The following is a 26,072-nucleotide window of genomic DNA, read 5'->3' on the forward strand; positions in this document are numbered from 1 at the left end:
ATTCAAAATTATTCCAACAACGTTTCATTTGCTCTCTCGATCTTGAATTTTCATAGGCATAGAATCGAAACGCTGTTTTAGCTGGTCGCAAGTGAAGTAACTGCGTTGGGTGGAGGAGCGGAATTGTGTTTCGAAAAGTATTCGGATGGAAAAAAATTCAGAGTACTAATTTTGAACGAGATGAAATGGATGCTTCGTATATGAGACAGTATTTAACGCTGCGTAGTGATTTAAAGACCTAAAAAGGTGACAGGGAGAGAAAGAACGAAGCTTCTTAACACTTCGAGTGTTTTTTAACACACATTTGGAAGATACGAGCAAAATTTTTCATCGCCAACTGTCGCAGAACGGCAGCGTTATTAGCCGACCCGTTCACTGAAGAATATATCTTCAGTCAACGGCTGACCATCGAAGGGCCTGGCCGCTTGAGTCTGGAATCGGCAGGAGAGATAAAGTGGGTATTTCTTGTATGAAACGTGAAAACTAAAATCATTATACATCATATCATATCATCGTACATCATACATCATACATCATCATACATAGTATGAAAGGTCGAAACCAAAGTTTGGATGTCGGATGTTCAGAAAGTGACGTTACCGACCTAAAATCAGCTAGCCGAATTCCTCAGTCTGCAACGAACCGCGCAGTAGAGCGGACGGATGAGAGTCGCGCTCCGCAAATTTCGAGTACCGGGTTCTCAACCTCCCGCATCCCGCGCTTAGGGTCCGCTACGTATTTCGAGTACCGGGTTCTCAACCTCCCGAATCCCGCGCTTCGGGTCCGCTACGCGGTGAAACTCGACTTCCAGGATAAGCGCTCCGTGATTCCTGATTCATGGTTACAATAAATTATTTCAATTCGTTTTTCGCGCAACCCCAAATTCGGTAGCTGTCAGTCCGCTAATAATATTTCTCGACTTCCAGGATAAGCGCTCCGTGGTTCCTGGTTCATGTTTACAATAAATTATTTCAATTCGTTTTTCGCGCAACCCCAAATTCGGTAGCTGTCAGTCCGCTAATAAAATTTCTCGACTTCCAGGATAAGCGCTCCGTGGTTCCTGGTTCATGTTTACAATAAATTATTTCAATTCGTTTTTCGCGCAACCCCGAATTCGGTAGCTGTCAGTCCGCTAATAAAATTTCTCGACTTCCAGGATAAGCGCTCCGTGGTTCCTAATTCATGTTTACAATAAATTATTTCAATTCGTTTTTCGCGCAACCCCGAATTCGGTAGCTGTCAGTCCGCTAATAAAATTTCTCGACTTCCAGGATAAGCGCTCCGTGGTTCCTGGTTCATGTTTACAATAAATTATTTCAATTCGTTTTTCGCGCAACCCCAAATTCGGTAGCTGTCAGTCCGCTAATAAAATTTCTCGACTTCCAGGATAAGCGCTCCGTGGTTCCTGGTTCATGTTTACAATAAATTATTTCAATTCGTTTTTCGCGCAACCCCGAATTCGGTAGCTGTCAGTCCGCTAATAAAATTTCTCGACTTCCAGGATAAGCGCTCCGTGGTTCCTGGTTCATGTTTACAATAAATTATTTCAATTCGTTTTTCGCGCAACCCCGAATTCGGTAGCTGTCAGTCCGCTAATAAAATTTCTCGACTTCCAGGATAAGCGCTCCGTGGTTCCTGGTTCATGTTTACAATAAATTATTTCAATTCGTTTTTCGCGCAAGCCCAAATTCGGTAGCCGTCAGTACGCTAATAAAATTTCTATAACTTTATAATCTTCTCATAATCTTTCTGGTAGATAATATCGATAAAAAAATTATATTAAACCTTACACATTATTTTTTATTTGTTCTTATGCTGAAAATATTTATTACTATTCAAGGTATAACCTGAGGTGGTTGAAGGTGGTCGGAGGTGGACGAGGAAGAGGACGAGGAGGACGAGGATTTGTGCTGGGTGAGTAAAACACTTTTATAATATTTGATGGCAATTGTAATTATATTTCATCTGAAATATTACAAACTTGTCACGCTTACAATAAATTATTTCAATTTATTTTTCGTGCAAGCACATATTCAGTAGCTATGAATAATCTTATACAATTTATTATATTATTAATTAATTAATTAATATTTTTTTAATATTTGATGGCAATTGTAATTATATTTCATCTGAAATATTACAAACTTGTCACGTTTACAATAAATTATTTTAATTCATTTTTCGTTCAAGCACATATTCAGTAGCTATGAATAATCTTATACAATTTATTACATTATTAATTAATTGATCAATTACATTAATCCTCACACAATATTTTTGATGTGTTTCTATACTAAAAATATTCATTTCTATTCCAGGTATTACCCGAGGTGGTCGGAGGTGGACGAGGAGGAGGACGAGCTGGACGAGGAGGAGGACCAGGCGGACGAGGAGGAGGACGAGCTGGACGAGGAGCAGGCGGGGTGGGTCGTGGGAGAGGACCTCTCCTCTCCTCAGAGGAGGGGTGGGGGAGGGACAGGGAAGGTGGAGAGGTGGGCGGGGCGGGGGGAGAACGGGAGGGTGGGGGAGGGGCGGGGAGGGGGCGGGGGGAGGGGGAGGGGAAGAGGAGGGGGAGGGGGAGGGGAGGGGGAGGGGCAGGGGGAGCGGGAGGGGAAGGGGGAGCGGGAGGGGAGGGGAGGGGAGGGGGAGGGGCGGGGGAGGGAGGGGAGGGAGGGGAGGGAGGGGAGGGTGGGAGGGTGGGAGGGCGGGAGGGAGGGAGAGAGGGAGGGGGGGGAGGGCGGGGGAGGGCGTGTAGGGGGGCGGTACTGCTCTATTAACTCTAACGGGCTCGAATCGACATCCGTCCTCCACTCTCTCCCTCCCGCCCGCCCTCCCTCCCTCCCTCCCGCCCTCCCGCCCTCCCGCCCTCCCACCCTCCCCTCCCCCCGCCCCGTCCCCCTCCCCCTCCCCCTCCCCGTCCCCGTCCCCCTCCCCCTCCCCGTCCCACTCCCCCTCCCCCTCCCCCTCTCCCCTCCCCCTCCCTCTCCCCTCCCCTCCCCTCCCCTCCCCTCCCCCTCCCCCTCCCCCCCGCCCCTCGCCCTCCCCTTCCCCCTCCCCTCCCCCAACCCCTACCCATCCCTTTCCTCTCCCCGCCCACCTCTTCCCCTTTCCTGCCCCTCCTCTAAGGAGAGGAGAGGTCCTCTCCCACGACCCACCCCGCCTGCTGCTCGTCCACCTCGTCCTCCTGGTCCTCCTCCTCGTGCAGCTCGTCCTCCTCCTCGTCCACCTCCGACCACCTCGGGTAATACCTGGAATAGTAATGAATATTTTTAGTATAGGAACACATCAAAAATATTGTGTAAGGATTAATGTAATTAATCAATTATTTAATAATGTAATAAATTGTATATGATTATTATTCATAGCTACTGAATATGTGCAAGCACGAAAAATGAATTGAAATAATTTATTGTAAACGTGACAAGTTTGTAATATTTGAGATAAAATATAATTACAATTGCCATCAAATATTATAAGAATATTAAGTAATGAATTAATAATATCATAAATTGTATAAGATTATTCATAGCTACTGAATATGTGCTTGCACGAAAAATGAATTGAAATAATTTATTGTAAACGTGACAAGTTTGTAATATTTCAGATGAAATATAATAACAATTGCCATCAAATATTATAAAAGTGTTTTACTCACCCAGCACAAATCCTCGTCCTCCTCGTCCTCTTCCTCGTCCACCTCCGACCACCTTCAACCACCTCAGGTTATACCTTGAATAGTAATAAATATTTTCAGCATAAGAACAAATAAAAAATAATGTGTAAGGTTTAATATAATTTTTTTATCGATATTATCTACCAGAAAGATTATGAGAAGATTATAAAGTTATAGAAATTTTATTAGCGTACTGACGGCTACCGAATTTGGGCTTGCGCGAAAAACGAATTGAAATAATTTATTGTAAACATGAACCAGGAACCACGGAGCGCTTATCCTGGAAGTCGAGAAATTTTATTAGCGGACTGACAGCTACCGAATTTGGGGTTGCGCGAAAAACGAATTGAAATAATTTATTGTAAACATGAACCAGGAACCACGGAGCGCTTATCCTGGAAGTCGAGAAATTTTATTAGCGGACTGACAGCTACCGAATTGGGGTTGCGCGAAAAACGAATTGAAATAATTTATTGTAAACATGAACCAGGAACCACGGAGCGCTTATCCTGGAAGTCGAGAAATTTTATTAGCGGACTGACAGCTACCGAATTTGGGGTTGCGCGAAAAACGAATTGAAATAATTTATTGTAAACATGAACCAGGAACCACGGAGCGCTTATCCTGGAAGTCGAGAAATTTTATTAGCGGACTGACAGCTACCGAATTTGGGGTTGCGCGAAAAACGAATTGAAATAATTTATTGTAAACATGAACCAGGAACCACGGAGCGGTTATCCTGGAAGTCGAGAAATTTTATTAGCGGACTGACAGCTACCGAATTCGGGGTTGCGCGAAAAACGAATTGAAATAATTTATTGTAAACATGAACCAGGAACCACGGAGCGCTTATCCTGGAAGTCGAGAAATTTTATTAGCGGACTGACAGCTACCGAATTTGGGGTTGCGCGAAAAACGAATTGAAATAATTTATTGTAAACATGAACCAGGAACCACGGAGCGCTTATCCTGGAAGTCGAGAAATTTTATTAGCGGACTGACAGCTACCGAATTCGGGGTTGCGCGAAAAACGAATTGAAATAATTTATTGTAAACATGAACCAGGAACCACGGAGCGCTTATCCTGGAAGTCGAGAAATTTTATTAGCGGACTGACAGCTACCGAATTTGGGGTTGCGCGAAAAACGAATTGAAATAATTTATTGTAAACATGAACCAGGAACCACGGAGCGCTTATCCTGGAAGTCGAGAAATTTTATTAGCGGACTGACAGCTACCGAATTTGGGGTTGCGCGAAAAACGAATTGAAATAATTTATTGTAAACATGAACCAGGAACCACGGAGCGCTTATCCCGGAAGTCGAGAAATATTATTAGCGGACTGACAGCTACCGAATTTGGGGTTGCGCGAAAAACGAATTGAAATAATTTATTGTAACCATGAATCAGGAATCACGGAGCGCTTATCCTGGAAGTCGAGTTTCACCGCGTAGCGGACCCGAAGCGCGGGATTCGGGAGGTTGAGAACCCGGTACTCGAAATACGTAGCGGACCCTAAGCGCGGGATGCGGGAGGTTGAGAACCCGGTACTCGAAATTTGCGGAGCGCGACTCTCATCCGTCCGCTCTACTGCGCGGTTCGTTGCAGACTGAGGAATTCGGCTAGCTGATTTTAGGTCGGTAACGTCACTTTCTGAACATCCGACATCCAAACTTTGGTTTCGACCTTTCATACTATGTATGATGATGTATGATGTATGATGTACGATGATATGATATGATGTATAATGATTTTAGTTTTCACGTTTCATACAAGAAATACCCACTTTATCTCTCCTGCCGATTCCAGACTCAAGCGGCCAGGCCCTTCGATGGTCAGCCGTTGACTGAAGATATATTCTTCAGTGAACGGGTCGGCTAATAACGCTGCCGTTCTGCGACAGTTGGCGATGAAAAATTTTGCTCGTATCTTCCAAATGTGTGTTAAAAAACACTCGAAGTGTTAAGAAGCTTCGTTCTTTCTCTCCCTGTCACCTTTTTAGGTCTTTAAATCACTACGCAGCGTTAAATACTGTCTCATATACGAAGCATCCATTTCATCTCGTTCAAAATTAGTACTCTGAATTTTTTTCCATCCGAATACTTTTCGAAACACAATTCCGCTCCTCCACCCAACGCAGTTACTTCACTTGCGACCAGCTAAAACAGCGTTTCGATTCTATGCCTATGAAAATTCAAGATCGAGAGAGCAAATGAAACGTTGTTGGAATAATTTTGAATATTAATGTTATGGGATACATCGAGCGCGTGTCGAATAGAATCCCATTTCAAAATGAATAATTCTTCTCTTTTCATATCATAGCTAATCTAGTAATATAGGTAAATAGGATGGTTGGAGGTGTTCGGAAATGCTAGGACATTTCAAAAGTTGAAGTCGACGATGATCCGGTGCATCAATTTCGTCGTTACAGATTTTCTTTTCCCATGAGGCATAGAGTATTCAACAACGAGAATGCAGTCCTTAAAATCGCTTATTCATCTCTGTCTGGAAAGCTTATTCGCAAGGCGTGGTATTCTAGATATGTCAAAACTAAGCTAGCGGCACGTGTTTGCATTATTAGAAAAATACCCGTACTCGACATACACTGTTTCTAATCGTTTGCTACATTTGGTTTAATCCCCATGCTTCCACAGCACGAATAGTCGGAAATGTTTTTGATTATCCATAATAAAATAAAAGAAGTAACAAAGCTTAAATTTATTGTCAAAGCTCTAATGAATACATCAAACTGCGGTCGAATCAATTCATTTATTATTTGCACATGACCTCTATATATTTGATAAATTATTCCTAAATACATTGAAACATATGTATTTAAAATGAAATATCATGCAATGGGCTGTGTAAACTATAAACTATAATTTCTATCAAATAGCTGCTTTTATGTCAACAGGGCTTTGAGACACAGTTAAGTTGGATCTCGATTTTTGCCATCGTATGTAGGACATTGAGTTACAAGAACAAATGCGAATTACGAAGAACTCCGTATTAGAGATAAGGATATTTTAGTTCAAGTATACCTATACACAGAAATCCGTATGTGAATATACTAAAACCTCTGTGTTTATTGTAAGAATCTAGTTTTATATATGTGTATATATGTATATACGCATGCATGAGTATACATATACATATATACACATACATGTACATAAATAATTGCCAAGAAATTAGAAACACTCACAACTTGTCGCAAATAGAGTAAAACGTAAGGTTAATAATATACAAATTACACAAGCGCACCATAAAACATGGCAAGGGTAATCCTAGTGCAGTGATTGTATAAACTGAAGAAATATACATTTACATATACATGATATAAATTAATAGTCTAGAAAAGAGTATTTAGAGAGCTTATCTAATTCCGATCTTGTCACAATAGATCATTAACATAATCAATATACGGTTAAAGCTGTATTAGCTACATTCACTATTAGAGATAATATTTTTCATCCATTTTTATAGTTATTTAATTTCTTGTACACCAATTTTTCAAATTTCACCGCAAAATGCCCAACGAGTTCTCGTAGTGCAAAGACGAGTCCAATTACCTTACAGATGGCATTACATTGATTTTTGCCTTCTCGCGTCGAGTTATAAATACAGAGAAATCTCAATGAGAGCTCATTTCTATAAGATTTATTGTAGTCCTATATTCGTAGCTGTACCTGTTATTCTATATTACATACTGTCCTAAATTTTAAACACACAGCACAACAATGGCTGAAAGCACAATGGCAAGAAGAGAGGAGCAATTTGCATCTTAATAAATCTTTTCTTCTTCATACGTAGCAGAGCGATGTCACGTCGGAGGATATGTACTAGCGGATCACTAGGTGGGGCACAGAACTGAAACATAATTATGTTAAAAATCTTCAACATCTCTTACAGAAAGTAGGTACTTTGCCAGACCTTATATACCAACAATGAATATTCATAGAGGCTATATTCATAAATACTTACAAAAGTAAGCTAATATTTTACCCGCAATCGCTTATTACTGATAACTTCATATGATAATATCCCCTTCCCGCCCCTCCCTCCGCCCGTCCCCTCCCCTCTCACGACCCACCCCGCCCTACCTACTTCTGCTCCTACTCCTACTCCTACTCCTATTACGACGACTACTCCTACTCCTAATCCCACTCTAACTCCTACTATTCCTACTTCTACTCCTATCCCTACTCCGCGTCCTATTTCTACTACTACACCTACTCCTACTCCTGTTTCTACATCCACCCCTCATCCTACTTCTACTCCTGATCCCACTTCTGATCCTGATCCTACTTCATCGAATCCTGTAAAAATGGTAAACTCACCGAGCAAAATTCCTCGTCCTCCTTGTCCACCTCCGGCCACCTCCAACGACCGCCAACCACCTCCAACAACCACCGATAACCACCTCAGGATATACCTTGAATAGTAATAAATATTTTGAGTATGAGAACACGTCAAAAATATGGTGTAAGGATTAACATAAGTAATCAATTAATTGATAATATAATAAATCTTATAAGCGCATTTATAGCTACTGAATTTGTGCTTGCGCGAAAAATGAATTGAAATAATTTATTGTAAACGTGACAAGTTTCCAAAATTTTAAATAAAATATAATTACAATTGCCATTGAATATTGTAAAACTGTTTTACTCACCGAGCACAAATCCTCGTCCCCCTCGTCCACCTTGTTCTCCTCGTCTTCCTCGTCCTCCTCCTTGTCCAGCTCGACCACCGCCAACCACCTCCATCAACCACCGATAACCACCTTGGGTTATACCTAGAATAGTAACAAATATTTTTAGTATAAGAACACATCAAAAATATTGTGTAACGAATAATATGAATAATTAATCAATCAATATGTAATAAATTATATTAGCGCCTTCGAAGCTACTGAATATGTGCTTGCGCGAAAAATGAATTGACATAATTTATTGTAAACATAGCAAGTTTGAAAACTTATGGATGAAATATAACTGCATTGCCATCAAATATTATGAAAATGTTTTACTCACCGAGCACAAATCCTCCTCCTCCTCGTCCACCTGCGACCACCTCCAACCACCTCCAACGACTACTGCTAACCACCTCGGGTCATACCTGAAACAGTAATAAAGGTTTTCAGTATAAGAACACATCAAAAATGTTGTGTAAGGATTAATATAATCAATTGAGTAATCAATAATATAATACATTTCATTAGCGCATTTGTGGCTACCGAATTTCTGCTAACGCGAAAAATGAATTGAAATAATTTACTGTAAACATGACAGGTTTGAAATATTTTTGATGAAATATAATTACAATTACCATCAAATATCATAAAAACGTCTTACTCACCGAGCACAAATCCTCATCCTCCTCGTCCACCTGCGACCACCTCCAACCACCTCCAACGACTACTGCTAACCACCTCGGGTCATACGTGAAATAGTAATAAAGGTTTTCAGTATAAGAACACATCAAAAATGTTGTGTAAGGATTAATATAATCAATTGAGTAATCAATAATATAATACATTTCATTAGCGCATTTGTGGCTACTGAATTTCTGCTTGCGCGAAAAATGAATTGAAATAACTTATTGTAAACATGGCAAGTTCGAAAACTTGTGGATGAAATATAATTGCATTGCCATCAAATATTATGAAAATGTTTTACTCACCGAGCACAAATCCTCCTTTTCCTCCTCCACCTGCGACCACCTCTAACCACCTCCAACGACACTGCCAACCACCTCGGGTCATACCTGGAATAATAATAAATATTTTCAGTATAAGAACACATCAAATATATTGTGTAAGGATTAATACAATTAATTAATTAATAAATATGTAATAAATTTATCAGTTCATTTGAAGCTACTGAATATGTGCTTGCGCGAAAAATGAATTGAGATAATTGATTGTAAATATGACAAGTTTGAAAAATTTCAGACGAAATATCATTACAATTGCCATGAAATACTAATCAAATGTTAAACTCACTGAGCACAAATCCTTGTCCTTCTCGTCCTCCTTCTCGTCTACCTCCATCTACTTCCAACCACCGCCAACCACCTCGTTCTATAACTCGAATACTGATAAATATTCTCAGTATTGTAACACATCAAAAATATTGTATAAGGATTAATATAATTTTTTTACCGACACATTTCACCAAGAAATTTATGAGAAAATTATAAAAAATTATTGCAATTTTATTAGCTATTGCCTTGATAGTACAAAACATGACGTTTCGAATGATCAAACTTGTAAACTCAAAAATTAGTCCGGAAGGTCAAAAGTCATCAGGTCAAGTACCTGGACAGCCAAAACTACGGAGCGCTTGTTCTGGAAGTCGAGTTGCACCAGAAAGTGGACCCGGAGCGCAGGATTCAGGAGGTAGAGAACCCGTTACTCGAAATCTGCGGAGCGCGATTCTCATACGTCCGCTCTACCGCGCGGTTGTTTCCAGACTGAGGAATTCGGCTAGCTGATTCTAGACCGATGACGTCAAGAGAAAATAAATTTTGGGTTACATCACTTTCTGAACGTCCGAACATCCAAACGTTGGTTTCGAACTTCAATACTATGTATGATGTATGATGATGCATGATGTATGATGTACGATGATATGATATGATGTACGATTTTAGATTTTACGTTTCAGACAAGAAATACGCACTTTATCTTTCCTGCCGATTCCAGACTCAAGCGGCTACCCTTCGATGGTCGGCCGTTGACCAAGGATATTCATAAGAATACTTTTCGAAAAACAATTCTGCTTCTCTACCCAACGTAGATACTTCACTTGCTACTTGACTAAAACAGCGTTTCGATTCTCTTCCTGCCAAAATTCAAGATCGAGAGAGCAAATGAAAAGTTGTTGAAAGAATTATGAATAATAATGTTATAGAATACATGGACGAGCAGGGGGACGAAGAAGATGAAGGTGGTCGGAGGTGGTTGAAGGTGTTCGGAAATGGTTGGCGGTGGTAGGCGCCAGCAGGAGGTGGTATGGGGTGGTAGGAAGTGTTCGGAAATGGTATGAGGTAGTAGGAGCTGATAGGAGGTGCTTCCAGGTGGTAGGGGTCGGTTAGCGGTGGTAGGAGGTGGCAGGGGTGTTTAGCGGTGCTTGGAGCGAGTAGGAAGTGTTTGGAGGTGGTTGGAGGTGCTCGGCGGTTGTTGCGGCGGTTGGCGGTGGACGCGGCTACGCGTCCTCTCACGGTGATGATCGAGCTGATCGACATTCCTAAGTCGCAGTCGACGACTAGTCTTACGTACTCACTTTGTACCGACTTAATCTCAAGCTTCCATACCGACACTATTTGGGCTGTTACGAATGTCGGTGCGAGCCCGTTAGGTAGAGTCAATAGAGGCAGAACTCTCCGAGGTATCCGTCTTTGTGTTCTTCAGTCAACGAATTGGTGCAACTGATTCAACCAGTTAGGCCAAACAAGCTCCGGTTCGATCAATGAAGTATGGCATTCGATCGATGTAAATTATTCCTCGGCTACATTCATGCACTTATTTTATTCGAAGTAGTTAAACGTCTCTGTCAACGAACATGCGACTTGGAGGAACGATACATAAACCTGAAATGAAATGATATTTAGTTGACTCAATTTCGGAAACACATCAAAATGTTCACTCGAATCGATACTTCACTCGATCGCGACAAGAAAGACTTTTGACGAATCAAGGAATTCGCTTGACTCAATCATTACGACAAACTAACTCAATCGAAATTGGTGAATTGAAATCATCGTGTTCGGAACAAACAAGGGATAATAGATTGAAGCGAATGGACTCCAAGAAAATTTATTTGCTTGGTTCAAGTATTCCTTTCCCTCCGTGTAGGAAGACTAAAATTGTCGTTAATTATGAAACCTTTGCATAACCACTTACCTGTAATGTTCGACACCTGTTGGGACATTCTGATAAAATTGTGAATCTGATATCTGTATTGTCTATACTTTGACTCAATAAACATTGGAATTTGTCCTCTTACATGTATTGATTCCTTTCAATCTGTTCCTGAAATATGCATGCGGGATTGGAAAAAGGAACGTGAGTGAAAAATTGATCAAAAATTGAGAAATTGCAAACAAATGTAAAATATGTTCAATAAGAACAGAACAATTGAAATTTTTTGTTACTCAAACTAAGTAAATCATTCTCAAGGGCACTTTTATAGATAAGAAGTGAAACTGACTTGTCGCGAGATCATATCGCGTTAACATTTCAGGAAAAGCAGGTAAGATCATACAATCGTAAATAATATACGAGGTGCCATATCCCAATTGGAAATATAATATCTGCAGTTAAATAGCCCGATAATTCCTTAATATACGATGTATATAAACTATAGTTGATGAAATTGCAAGGCTGCCTTTTTTTTATATCTTTTATATATTGCGTGATAATTTTACAGTAACAATAAAATTAATTTTCATAATATTCGTTAATTGCGTATATATATACGTACGATATATTCCTCCGGATATATATCATATCATATCATCCGCAATAAAATAAATTTTGACAAAGGAGAATCTTTGTCGCGTCTCGCATTATACATGTATGCCTTATACTTTCTTATTTATCTCGATTTTAATTCAGAAGATACGTTCGTATTAATCAGGAGTTGTCGCCTCAATACTCGTCGCAGAGAATTGCCCAGCTTACAGGTCTTACAGTTAAACAAAGGAATGATGTATATAGTATAACGTACATTCACACTTAAAATTTTAGGATTAACAATTTTTATTTTAATTAATTTGCAAAAATTAAATAAATTATGACAGAGGTACATGGCGTATTGGACGGAAGGGCCCAAAACACTCCGCAGAGGTGAAAAACGAGGATAATTTTCTTTTCTTTTCTTTATGTATATATATATATATATATATATATATATACATACATATATATATATATATTTTTTTTCTTCCTTTTTTCGTTCAAATTTTTCTTCTCCATTTTTTCGATATTATTTTTTGTTTGTTTTTCAATTTTTTTTCCCATTTTTTTCGAAGGTGCAATTGCTCTGACAAATATTAGGTTCGCTTCGAACAATTGAGTCTGAAATTTAAGAAAGAGTGTGAAACAAATTGTTTATTATTATTATTATTATTATTATTATTATTATTATTATTATTATTATTATTATTATTATTATTAGTATTATTATTAGTATTATTATTAGTATTATTATTAGTATTATTAGTATTATTATTGTTATTGTTATTGTTGTTATTTTTGTTCTTTTTGTTCTTTTTCTTGTCGTTTTTTTTTTTTTTTTTGTTATAAAAAAATCTATCGAAGCATGCCCAGTAATACCAGACAAACAGTTTGATATGCTCCTACTTATTAATTTTATATATTACAATAATTAACATCGTCACATACAGACTTAAACACTAACGATATGACTACAGCTCCAAACCAGCAGAGCATAATTGATGAGAATGAAAACTTTTTTTCTTACTTTGCGTTTATTTTTTATTTTCGTTTTAATTTTTGTTTCTCCTCCTTCTCGTTTATACATACAATATATATATACATACATATATATATATATATATATATATGTATGTATATATGAATATGTATATGTATTTTTTTTTTTTTTTATCTTCGTCAAGTGAAGTCTTGATTTAAAATTGATATGCCAATTTATTTACAAAACGTTACAAATTATTAATTACTGTTTCAGCAATTTTTTTTTTTTTTTTTCAACTTTTTTTTACTAATCTTCGCTTTACAATTGCAGATAAGAACAAATTTCAAATTGTGACGCTTAAATGTCGACCACCACGTTCGTAATAATATTATACGATAATAATGTTCGTTTTTTATTTTTTTTTTTTTTTTACGTATGTTAAACGTTCTTCACCGCCTTCATTATGAAATCGATCTTTTTAACCATTACGTACCCTACACTTCGCCAATTTATTTCACAAGTTATATATTATATGTAATAATGAGGATATTTTTTATACGATTTTCCTTATTTCTCATCTTATGCGCAGAGTTTCATTCGTTTAATCTCGGAAGCTTATAATATTCCATGCAATGTTTGGGCAATCTATACGTAATGTAATATTAATTAACGAATTTCTGTTTTCTCTATGAAAAAAGCCACAAGTCGTAATGTTGTAACATAATACAGGCGTATATTGCTGAAATTACTTTTCTTCTCTTTTCCATTCACATGACGTATATACCGTATATATCACATATTACGTATATAGATATATGATATATGTGTATGTAGGATATCGTATTGTCTTAAACATCATGCGGAATCTGATATGTTCGATATGAAATTAATTCATCCTTCTACCGTGGATTTTAACCGTCGTGAAAAATTTTTATTCGGCGTAATTTATACAGTATGATAATAATAATAATATTTCATGTATACTGTACATATTCATTATATGTATATATACAGTCATTTAATTGGTTGTTCACCTGCGATAAGACTCTCGAATCATTTGACGACGTTTTCTTTTTTTTTTTTAACGTAACGCAATTTCATGTCGTTGCAATGCAATCATCATGCTTAAAAAATACTGACGATATTGCTGCTACGTAAAATTTTTAAACTTGCGAAACTGTTTGTATAATATATTTAACTTATAATCGTCATGCCCGTAAAAACTTGCTGCTGTTATTATCTTCTTAGCATTCCTTCTTGTACCATTTAAGCGATATGATTACCATTATTAAAAATTATTTTTTAACCGCATTAACAATTTTATTTACAACACATTTGGTTTGTAAAATTGTGTAAAACGATTCAAAATCAAAAAATATTACGGTATACATTAAACGAGAATAATCAAGGTTTTGTTTTTCATAACAATAACAGCGGTAGTAAAAATATCAATAATAATCAGAGTTCAACCGTCTTAAATGGCCAAGAATCGATTTGTTAAACTTATTCTCCATTTATTTTTTCCTCTCATTCTTTCATTCTGTATGACAGTGACCTGATGATATATTAAATCGCAATGTCACGCGCAGTGTTTGCACAATTTATGATGATACCGTTGATTTTTATATAATAATAATATAGCAAATGGAAACAGTTATGTAATCGTAGACATCGGATTTTCGTTACTATTATTATACGAACGTCTCTTATGCGGCTACTACAAAATTTTTAATGTTTTAACTTGTTTTTTTTTTTTTTTTCTTTTCTCCTCCTTTTATCTAACATTACGGTAAAAATTTTTAGCTCCAATGCTTATTATGGATACAACAGTTACAAATCCTTATACAAAACGCACCCTACATGCATTATAGATCTTTAGTCACCTTTTATCAGCGTAGGGGGGAAAAAAACGGAAGAAATTGAAGGAAAAAGAGAGAGGGGGAAAAAAAAAAAGAAATGTTTAAAAAAAAAAAACGTCTCCTTTTCTTTAACAGACATTATCGATTCGATCGTGCGAAGGTATTTCGGTTGTTGGAGGATAAAATTGCTGTTCAAAGTACAACATAATTGCGATTTAGAACGGTGATTGTATGTATGTATAATAACTTTTGTTCCCCCCATTGGTTGTATGCATGTACGGATAAAAAATTTATTTACAGTAGCTGAGAGAAGTTTGAAGCGATTATATTATTGTTATAACGAGACTGTGTTGAGTTGGTGTACTTTTGTTTCGTTTCGAATCCTTGTCTTCTTTTTTTTTTTGTTTCTTACACTTGTTTAACAAAAAAAAAAAATAAAAAAATTTCTCTCCTCTCTTCGTTTAATGCGACACGTGTTTTTTTTTTTTTTTTTTTTTCACCGTTTTATTCTTTTTCAATCTAACTCGGTTGCGGTCTGCCTTTTTGTTTTTTTTCTTCCGTTCACATCTTCTCGCAAACAAGGAATGTCGTCGTCGTACATTATATCAACATTTAATAAAATATCTGAAACATCAACAAATAGACTATAATAATATATGATTATTATACGACTGACCTTAATTTATTATATAACCATATATATATATATAATGAATTAAAGGTAGTGATAATAATAATGATAATAATAATAATCACAATAATAATCACAATAATAATAATGATAATAATAATAATATAGATAATAATAACTCTTTCGATAACATTTACGTTACTTTACATTTAATTTTAAGAGTATTTATTGGTGTTGGTATTATTGGAAATGCTTGATGCTGTATGTATGTATATATATACACACACACACACACACACATATATATATATATATATGTATATATCAGCAGTTAGCACACGCTCTCACCTCATGCAATCATACGCTAAATATTATAGCTTTCATTCTTACAACGTCAAAGTGACTCTGTTATTACCGACTATTAGAATTTTCTTTCTTTCTTCTTTTTGCTTATTTCTTTATTTATTTTTTTTCTCTCCTTCTTTTTGAATCAATTTTTATGCAATTACGTGTCGTTATAATTGTATAATGTGCGTATACGCATGTAAAGACAGTTTTACGATACAGTAAGTTTGACCAGTCGGAGTGTTTTGCTACGAACAAATCCTGCGTCGCAATAATTTACGGTCATTAAGTTGAAAGTAAAATATTACGATTCAATGAAACTGAATTTTAATTTTATTAACAGAGATCGGCAAAATCTTGCGATTTTTTTTTTTTTGGTACTATTTTCTATTTTTCACAGATACGGATCGAGAGCATATTTAATTTGAGAACCACAAACGTTGACAAAATTTCGCGTTGTATTCGTTAGTATTCAAATTTCAATACATAATTCACAGTTTTTCTTTCGGGACTCTTAAACTGCATTCAAATTACCCAATTCACGTATTTATTTACGTGCGACGTTTCTTGAGTTGAAATTTAAATCAACAATGCGTCGAGAAATTACTCTCGAGCTCCTCGAGAATAAAGATTCTCACGAATGAAGTAACTGATACATATAATATGACGATGCAAAGTTCAAATATTGAAATCATAATCGTTATATAACCCACCATTGAGCAATTTTCCGACAGTAATAAGAATCGAAATGAGGAAATAAAAGGAGAGCGAATATATTAATGAAATAAATTTCTCTTAAATGATATTAAATAATTTTAGAATTGTGCTCTAACTAATGAAAATATAATTAACTCTCCGTGAAGATTCTTGGGGATCTCGCAAACTCTCAAATCGTACTGTACATAGAATATTGTCACGTATGATATACGCATTTACATAATTATACACGTTTTAGGGGAAGGGGGAGAGGGGGAGGTCTATAGCAGTTATACGGAGTGATTATCAAACGAGCGAACGGTCCGTCGTCTGCTGCAATTTAATGCGCATGCGCTACGATCCGAGAGCATTTGTTTGTCAGGGCGACCAACCGTCGTGAATGTAACCTCAAAAATATCGACAGTTTTTCCGTGGAAGTTATGTTCAATACCGACAGCTAAAAATGACCAACACCAATCGATTAATTTTTCGACCACAATCGATTATTTTTCGTCAGAGTTGGCTTTTGTTTTTTTCACTTCCATACGAACGATTGCGACACAATATCAATTTATGCGATTATTGTACGAATTACTATCGTTGTCTCACTTATTTGATATAAATAAGTGAAAGGTAAATGAATATTTTCACCTAAGAATTGAAATATATTTTCAATGAAACTACAAATTGTCAAAAAACTTTTCCGCTATCAAGACTCTATACTGAAATTTACGAAATTTGGTTTCATACGTACCGTTATAATAAAAAAAAATAAAAATAAAAAAAAAAAAAACGAAACGAGTCGTGTTCGATTTTTTTTTTTTTGGTTTTTTGTTTTTTGGAATCGATCAATCGATGAATCTATGATATTAAGCTTGGTGACCATCGCTGGCCGATAGCTGTGAAAAATTTTGTAGTTTAAACACATCGCGGCGAACTGTAATTTGATTTTACGACAGTTGGTCGCCCTGACAACCAACTGCTCTCGAATCTTGGCGCATGCGCATTAAATTGCAGCAGACGACGGATCGCTTGGCCGTTAGACAATCACTCTGTGTACGTATAACGTGTATTATGAAATTTGGATAAGTTCTAAGAACTGGCATTCAAGTTTTGAAAGACGACGTATTACGCAATTTCATTCGAATTATACGCATGCGTTTGTTGCAAGATACGTTTGCACGAATTCAAATATCGGGCATACAACCAATTATTATATGTAATCTATGCAGATCGTATAAATAAATTCATTGACGTATGCATACTGTTGCCCTGAGTGCCTTGGCTTGAATGGAAAAATCAAAAGCTTCTAAACGACGAATAATCAACCGTACAAATGATTTTTCTAAACCTGCGTTGGGTATTTTGTTTTTGCTCTTTTTTTTCGTTAAAGCGTATTATTCCAGGTTATTTAGCGCAATTCGAATTCAATAAAGATCGTTCAACACATTCCTCTACAAGCCTTTGTTTATTTATGGAAAAATTAGCTTTTCGCTGTGCTGAGGGTATCTTTTTTGTTTTTTTTTTTTTTTTTTTTCGATTCTTCTCACGCGCAAAACGATAAATGTAAAACGTGTGTATTTTAATTCATCGTAATGTCATATTTTCATTACGTATAAATGAAAGATGGCTTAGGTGACTATGTATAGTTGTTAGCAAAACTCAGGGCAAGTCGGCAGGATGTTTACCTGAGCTAGTACCGTTATAAGAATAATAATATAATATATAATTTATAATAGGTATATGTATATTATATATATATTGAAGGTTTCTAGAATCGATGAAAAACGAAGACGCTGAATCAATAACATATTGAACAAGTTACATACGAACGTTATGACTATTTTTTATTTTTTATTTTTTTGTTTTTTTTTAAATTTATTTAATTTTTTTGTTTTTGCTTTTGTTGTTGCTTTCTTCCGTTTTTTGCTGTTGTTGTTGTTTATTTACATTGCTTTTTAATCGTATTTTTCCATCAAACCACTATTAAATCTTTCGTTACGCGATCATTATCATTATACCTTTGTCATCACTTCTCTTTCCCTCTCTCATAACTACATATATTTGTAACTTCGGCTATTATTTATTAACTTTAATACGACGTACCTCGGAGAGATGTTTTTTTTTTTTTTTAATTTTTGTTTTTTTTTTTTTGCTTTTCCTCCTTTTTTCTTTATGCCTCGAGAATGATACATATATATACATATACACACATATATATATATATATATATATATTTTCATACGCAAAAAGCCAAATATTATGATAATTAGTTTTTGGTTTTATTTTTTTTCATTTCGTTTTGTGTTTTTTGTTTTTTTTTGTCGTTTCTTTTTTTTTTTTTCTTTCTTCCTCTCTTTCCTTCTTTCCTCCCTTCGTTTAATTATTATTATTTTAATTTGATTTATTTGAAGCTTCACACAGCCCAAAAAATGAAAAGCACTTAAAACAGTGCTCAACACTATATAAATAAGTTTATCGATAATTATTAATTATTTTTTTTTCCCTTTTTGCTTCTTTTTTTTTTTTTCTTCTTTTACTTATCATTATTAATGAAACGGATTCCGTCTGGCTGGCGTTAGGCGCAGGTTATAGCTGCCACGCCACGTACAGCCCTCATACAAATTTATTTAAGCCTACTAAGTAGCTTAAGTATATCATATATGTATACATATAGTATATATACATGCATACTATACATATATATATACACACATATAGTCATTCATATACATAGTAACACATTAATTGTTTACCCCCGCAAATATGAATGATTTTCAAGTCTGAGCGATATTTTTACGTTTAATAATCATCGTCACCATCATCGTCGTCGTTATTTATCATCATCATCGTCATCATCGTCATCATCGTCATCATCATTATAATTATCATCATCGTCATCGTCGTCGTGATCGTTAGAATAATTATCATTATATATTTATAATATGTATATTATTATTATTATTATTATTATTATTATTATTATTATATTTATTCAATACTATTCATATGTTCAATATGGTTCAAATTATTGAAAACCTCAGTAACAACGAATATTAATTTTAATTAATATTACAATAATTCAATATGTTAATGTCGATTGTAATATCTAAATATATCACTTGAAAGCGGTCAGCTCGATCCACGAGCGGTCGCACGCGTTTTAATTAATATACACCACCCCTCGTGTCTCGTTCTATGCGGCAAGGCATCCCCCATACATTACAAACATCTTAGTCGCAATTTTCACCGCCATATATATATATATATATATATATATATATATATATATATATATATGTGTTTTAATAATAATAACAATAATAACAATAACAATAACAACAACAGCAATAATAATTGTACGCACCGTTTAACTTTCACAAACTTGCGCAACCTTCGTCAAAGTTTCGTCACATATGCATACACACGTATGCGCGTACGATATATTTTTCACTAGGTTGCAAGTTTTCATAAATTCAGGATCGGTGGAATGCAAACTTGGAAAAAAACGAAAAAATAAAAAAAAAAAAAAAAAAAAAAACATATACATATATGTAATATGTTATATTTGAATCGACATGTCGCGGTGCATGAGTCATGTGAAATGAAATGTTTTTTTTTTTTTGTTTTTTGTTAATATCGTGAAATTAACACAAAGTGAACTTGTGATGGCAAGACTGCACTTCCACCGTAGGTATACGATACATACGCTGCGGTTGAACGGATTGACAAAGAGAGCAAGGAGAGAGGGGGAGGTAAAAAAGAGAAAAAAAAAAAAAAAAAACAGTACAAATCGTACGAAGATACATATATATATATCAGAAAATTTCTCAACAACAAACGAATGAGACGAATCTTGATAGTTGGTAGATAAGGTTTCTTCGCGAGTATCTAATGACGAAACGGTTTTAAGCCTGCTCATCGAAACTTCTCGTTCAAGCTTTTAGCTACCGTGTAATGTAATGCATGTAACGTAAGCTTGCATATATGTAGAGAAACAGGGGGATGCCTAAAACGGCATTTGCACTAGTTTTCTCGCAATCTCTATCGCCAGCCCAATTACCCTACTTTATACAAGTCCTTAACGTTTCTATTATTATCAATATTATTATTATTATTATTATTATTGTTATCGTTATTATTAGTATTATTATTATTATTATTAGTATTATCAGTATTGTTGTTGTTGTTGTTATTATTATTAGTAAGGTTAGTAAACAGATATCTTTGTATTACAATAGCAGTTTGCCTCGTAGCAAAACTATATAATATTTATATTGCGGAATGCATGCTCGATCTTCTATCGATGTCTATCTCTCCCTTGTTTACAATCGCTCTCTTTCCAAAAAGTAGAAAAAAAATAAAAAAAAAATCGACGATTCGAAATAATGAAACGTAGAAGAGAAAAAAAAAAAAAAAAAAGAAAGGAAAACACAACAACAATACTTATCGTGTTGAAATTCTGTTATCGCGTGCGCGTGTATGTCATATACGCGTATCACTCTTCATCTGTGCCTGTGTCCGATTATTATTATACGCGTGCCATTGGAATTTACAAAACCGTAATTAAAACTGAAGCTACAGATATCACTTTCTCATTCTCTCTCTCTCCCTTACCTTGGATAACGAAATGAAATTTAAAAATCGATTTTTTCATTCTTATCGTACATCCGTTTTAACATACTCGTATGTTTCATGACTCGCGTGATAACGAGAAAAAAAAAAAAAAAAAAAAAACAACAGCCACGGATTTTGTGTGTGTGTGTCTTCTTCCTTTTTTTTTATTCGTATTTTAACCTCATACCCAAAATACGGGAATTGTACTTCCGAACTGAGAATGCAGGAAATAATAATATATATGTATGTATCGTCTATCAATGTTTTACATATACCGTATTAATTTCATAGTATTTAACGTAATTACGTTGAAAAAAAATTTTGGTAAGAAACAAAGAATGTAAGATCGTTAGCGCAGCTGGTTAAAGTTTTTTTTCACAATATAGAGAGGATGAGAATAATTTTTAAAAGCTTATCATTTAACGCATCGCACAATAAATTATACGAGCCATGGTAAAAATTTAGTTCGACGACACGTATGTAATAATAATCCAAATTTCTATACACGTTTTTGACGATCTTCAACAATCGGTTCCAAGACTGAGAAAAAATATTCACAATTTTAACTTGCATTTGGTTTCTTCAAATCAACGTCCCAGTTTGAAATAAATTTCATTTTAACGAAAAAAAAAAAAAAACGTATCACTTTTCACAAGATGTTATTTATTTATTTGTTTGTTGTTTTTTTTCTTTTATTTTTGAAACCCAGTTAATTTTCAATTAATTATTTACCGGTAAATTTTTTTCTCAGCGAAGCGAAGAACCGAATTTCACGTAAACTCTAATCCACTCTGTTCAGAACGAATAGAACAGTTTTGAGGCGAAAGAAGAAGACAGATGGAAGAAAGAAGGGAGTAACTTCGAACATTCTGCGTTAAGAATTAAAGACCCACCAAGCTATGTCTATACATTACGACCGTAAACTGTGGAATTATAGAAACGTGTGTGATATGTGATAAGGATGTGATAGCGGAGCTGGTGAGCTACAATATGTTGCCTTTATACGTGTGACGTGGAGTGAGCATGATATGGAAGTCCAATGGTGGAGTTTGTGCCGATTCCGACAGTGTTTTGAGTGCCCACACAAGCCTATAACGTAATCAAAGTCTGTCGATCTCGTTGTTACATGCACAATGCGTGTGCATATAATTTATTGATGATAATAACAATAGGGTGGCGTTTGATAATGTGAATTCAGTTCGTAGCTGCCGCTTCGACGCATTCGTGACGATCAAGTTTTCCATTGTTTCAACTTTTGCATTTCACGATGCAATAATGCAGCTATACATTGTAAGATGTCTGTAAAACGAGCCCACAGCGTTTCGACTGACAATAAAACTGAATTCCGCCGGATTCATAACCGTAACTTTATAACTCGCGTCAAGTTTATTACGCGTAATGCAGAAATAAACTTATTGCTAGCGAAACGGTTTAGCGTTGAGAAAAAATAATTTAAAATTACGTATTAGGCTGGATAATGGATAAACCGTTCGATTTCTTTCGCGTTGAAGGTTATGTAGTACTCCTACCCTTACCGACCGAGCAAACTCACCCTTTTTCTTCCCTTATTGAATAAACAACCATCGGAATTTGAAACCTTTCCGTTAGTTCCTTTATTTCATATGAAAAGAAAACGGGTCAGTTTGCTCGGTCGGTAACGGTAGAAGTACTACGTGACCTTCGGTTTTGCAAATAAATCGAGGACGAAAATTGGATCGTTAATAGTCAACCGTGTAACCGTTTCTTGTTCCGATACATGTAGACACGTGCGAGTGATTTTTTCGCGGATTAAATTCCCGGTTGTGAGAATTTATTTTAACGTGAAATTATGCTCCAGAAACTCTTACTGCCGTTTTATCGGACGTGAAGTATAATTTGATGTACAACGAGCTTCGAAAATCAGTTCAGAGTAAAAATAAAAATCCAAGCGTGTAACGTAGTAGTGGCCATTTTGATTTGGCGCCAAGTTCAAATACGTCTGGACAATATCTTGAAAAAGCAACATTATCCTCGATTATAAAACTGCGGATCTGAAATTGTAGCGATTTATTTCAAGCCAAATGTTTTTCATCAAGTATTTGCGAAAAATACTTTTCAATTATATTAAATTTAACATATATGTACATGTATTGAAAAAAGAAACAGGCTGACTCTTTACGGATGAAACTCCGCTTGTGACCTTTCTGAATCAGAAATTGAGATATGTCAGGCAAAACCGTATAAAAAAAAAAAAAACATTTCAATAATGTTATTTGGGAAAATTATACCGAAGGTTAACGAAATGAGCCCAAAGAGATGAAATTCGGTTCAAAAAAAAACCTACCAGAGTCCAATCATTCTTAACCGTATAACAATCGCTGGAGATTTTCCAAACTTTTTTTTCTATTTTCTCCCGAGCTTTCCAGTCCAGCCGAGTATTTCATAATGATTCAAAAAAAAAGACGAACGAAAAAAAGCGAGTGATTTGCACTATCGAAATATCGAAAACGACGGTCATGTGAAAATCAGTAATCCAGTTATAACTTCGAGGTTTATTCCGAGACTAAATAAATTAATGGACGAGCTTCGAAGCGGTTGAATGTCACATGTGCCAGAATTTTATTAATCGACAAGTCTTGCTCGTATTGTTTGCTTTAGACAGGCATCGGGGTACCTAAAGAATTTATACGCGTATGTATCTATTATGCACTCGACATGGCAATATAATCTCGGACGAAAAATTGAGAAATCTTTTTCTACGTACGAGTTATCTACACGTAACAATATTATACGCATATATCATTATAATTCTGGGGGCGGTACGTTAACTTTCACTCGAATTACACCGCACAGACGATTCCCTCGCGATCCTACAATAATCTCAATGTTGAATAGTTTCGTTTTATTGTTAGTTATTCCCTCTTCGTTTTCTTCGATCTCTTCTAAATACAACACAATTACAAAACTTTCATACGGCAAAATTCGCTAATCGTCTATTTTCCTGTACTCTAGTACCTATACACACTCTCTATAGCAGATTTAGTTATTCGTACTTCACCGTAGTTTCTTTTCTATTCTTTTCCTTTTTTTTTTCACGTTCGTCTTCTCCCTTTGTTATACTTCTACACCGGTGTTAATAGTAATAGTAGATTTGTTATCTATAGAATATGTTTTATTTATTTATTATTATTTTTCTTCCCTTTTGAATTAGCTACGAAATTGGTAGTTGATGCGTCGTATTTTAAGCTTTCTCACTACGTCAGCGAGGCGAGAGATTCGAGTAATGTATTGTATCGAAAGCGTGTAACGTAAACCTCATTGTCAGTGATTTATCATTTTTACTTTTATTTTTCTTTTTTCTTCTAATACCAATAATGTGAATTGTATTGTTAAATTCTGTATATTTTTTTTTTTTTTCATTTACCTCGTTTGCTTTTATAAGTTTTTACTTTACTCTTTACGCACTTATCGCTATTATCGTTTAATCGTATTAACATTATCATTATTATCGTTATTATTATTATTGTTGTTATTATTACTAATATTGTTAATATTATTATTATTATTATTATTCTGTTTCGCTCTTTACTGATCAAAAATGGATGTCCATGGAATTATTGAACTCACTTCTAGGCTTAAATAATCAAATTATATCTCAAGGGAATTAATTAATTACATATATACACACATATATATATATATATATTTATATATATATATATGTATATATAAAAATGTCAGGCTTCGATTAGCGTACTGCAGTGAGTGCATAAAGAAGTTTCTCATAATTTTATTATTCTGTGCTTTCATCATGGAACAACAGTGCCGCTGGGAGTCGATTGAACGATATATTTTGTTTGCACGACGGATTATCCTTGATGTATATATATATATATACATACATACATACATATACATACGTGTAATATATGTATATACGTATTTAATCATTGTCATTACTATTCGTTATTATTATTATTATTATTGTTATTATTACAAATGTTATCATAATTATTACAATATAGTAAGTATTATTATTATTACTACTATCATTGTTATTCGGAATAGTATCTATCTAATTTTTAAGTCTTTGTCGAATAATTTCAAACGGTAAAGCCAAAGAGTTGAAAAGACAAAAAAAAAAAAAACAAAAAAAAAAACGCAAACGAGAACGAAGAAAAGTCTTATTTTTAGGCTTTCTTTTTTGACTAGAATAACATCTGACTGTAAACCGTGTTCGCAATGTTCTATTGTTTATAAAAAAAAAAAAAGTATCCAACTGGTACACGAGGCGTTGTCCCATGATTGTATTTTATAACGTCACGATTGAATTTATACAGCGGTATAGACGTGCGATTTTTATATTATATACTGTATTTCTGACTCGGCTCATTTGACTATTATTATATATTTAATTATTCATTGGAAAAAGAAATAAATATTGTCCAACTTTTTTTTTTTTTTTTTTTTTATCGTAGTTTTATTCTCTTCTCATTCGCTTATTAACTTCTGAAGCCCAATTTCTTGTTAGTTATAGTTTCGGAGACGAGACGATTTTTTTTTCAACAAATTTTAATCCAGTATACGTGAGTGTGGTTTTTTTTTTTTTTTTTTGTTCTCTTTCCATCCTCGATATCAAAAATCGCTTAGCGCGAACTTTTGAAACAAAGTGAAAATAATAGAAACAATGATGATGATAATAATGATAATAATAACAAGAATAATAATAACGATAACAAGAATAAGAGTAATAACGCACTTATATAATATGTAAATAATAATCATTCAATGTAATTCGATTTAATTGAATTGTAATTTTATTGTTA

At 35.1% G+C, this 26,072-nt stretch overlaps 3 long non-coding RNA genes across 5 annotated transcripts; all 3 read right to left on the bottom strand.

Annotated features, from left to right (window-relative positions):
- Positions 1-7,484: 7,484 nt before the first annotated feature.
- Positions 7,485-8,409, bottom strand: LOC124295397. Its single transcript, XR_006905354.1, has 3 exons — positions 8,349-8,409; positions 8,014-8,108; positions 7,485-7,543 (listed from the first exon to the last, which is right to left on the bottom strand). It is a non-coding gene; the product is annotated as an uncharacterized LOC124295397 (long non-coding RNA).
- Positions 8,410-8,424: 15 nt separating this feature from the next.
- Positions 8,425-10,054, bottom strand: LOC107227890. 3 transcript variants are annotated; one of them, XR_001525733.2, is made up of 4 exons: positions 9,996-10,054; positions 9,681-9,772; positions 9,359-9,442; positions 9,087-9,107 (listed from the first exon to the last, which is right to left on the bottom strand). It is a non-coding gene; the product is annotated as an uncharacterized LOC107227890 (long non-coding RNA). The 3 variants fall into 3 exon arrangements; XR_006905352.1 differs by lacking the exons at positions 9,087-9,107; positions 9,996-10,054 and adding an exon at positions 8,425-8,471 and having other exon boundaries at positions 9,681-9,978; XR_006905353.1 differs by lacking the exons at positions 9,087-9,107; positions 9,996-10,054 and adding an exon at positions 8,747-8,794 and having other exon boundaries at positions 9,681-9,980.
- Positions 10,055-10,122: 68 nt separating this feature from the next.
- LOC124295398 lies at positions 10,123-13,253 on the bottom strand. The gene is made up of 3 exons (XR_006905355.1): positions 11,583-13,253; positions 10,360-11,269; positions 10,123-10,173 (listed from the first exon to the last, which is right to left on the bottom strand). It is a non-coding gene; the product is annotated as an uncharacterized LOC124295398 (long non-coding RNA).
- Positions 13,254-26,072: the final 12,819 nt, after the last annotated feature.

Source organism: Neodiprion lecontei, chromosome 7 (assembly GCF_021901455.1).
Source record: "Neodiprion lecontei isolate iyNeoLeco1 chromosome 7, iyNeoLeco1.1, whole genome shotgun sequence".
NCBI classification, from domain to species: Eukaryota; Metazoa; Arthropoda; class Insecta; order Hymenoptera; family Diprionidae; genus Neodiprion; species Neodiprion lecontei.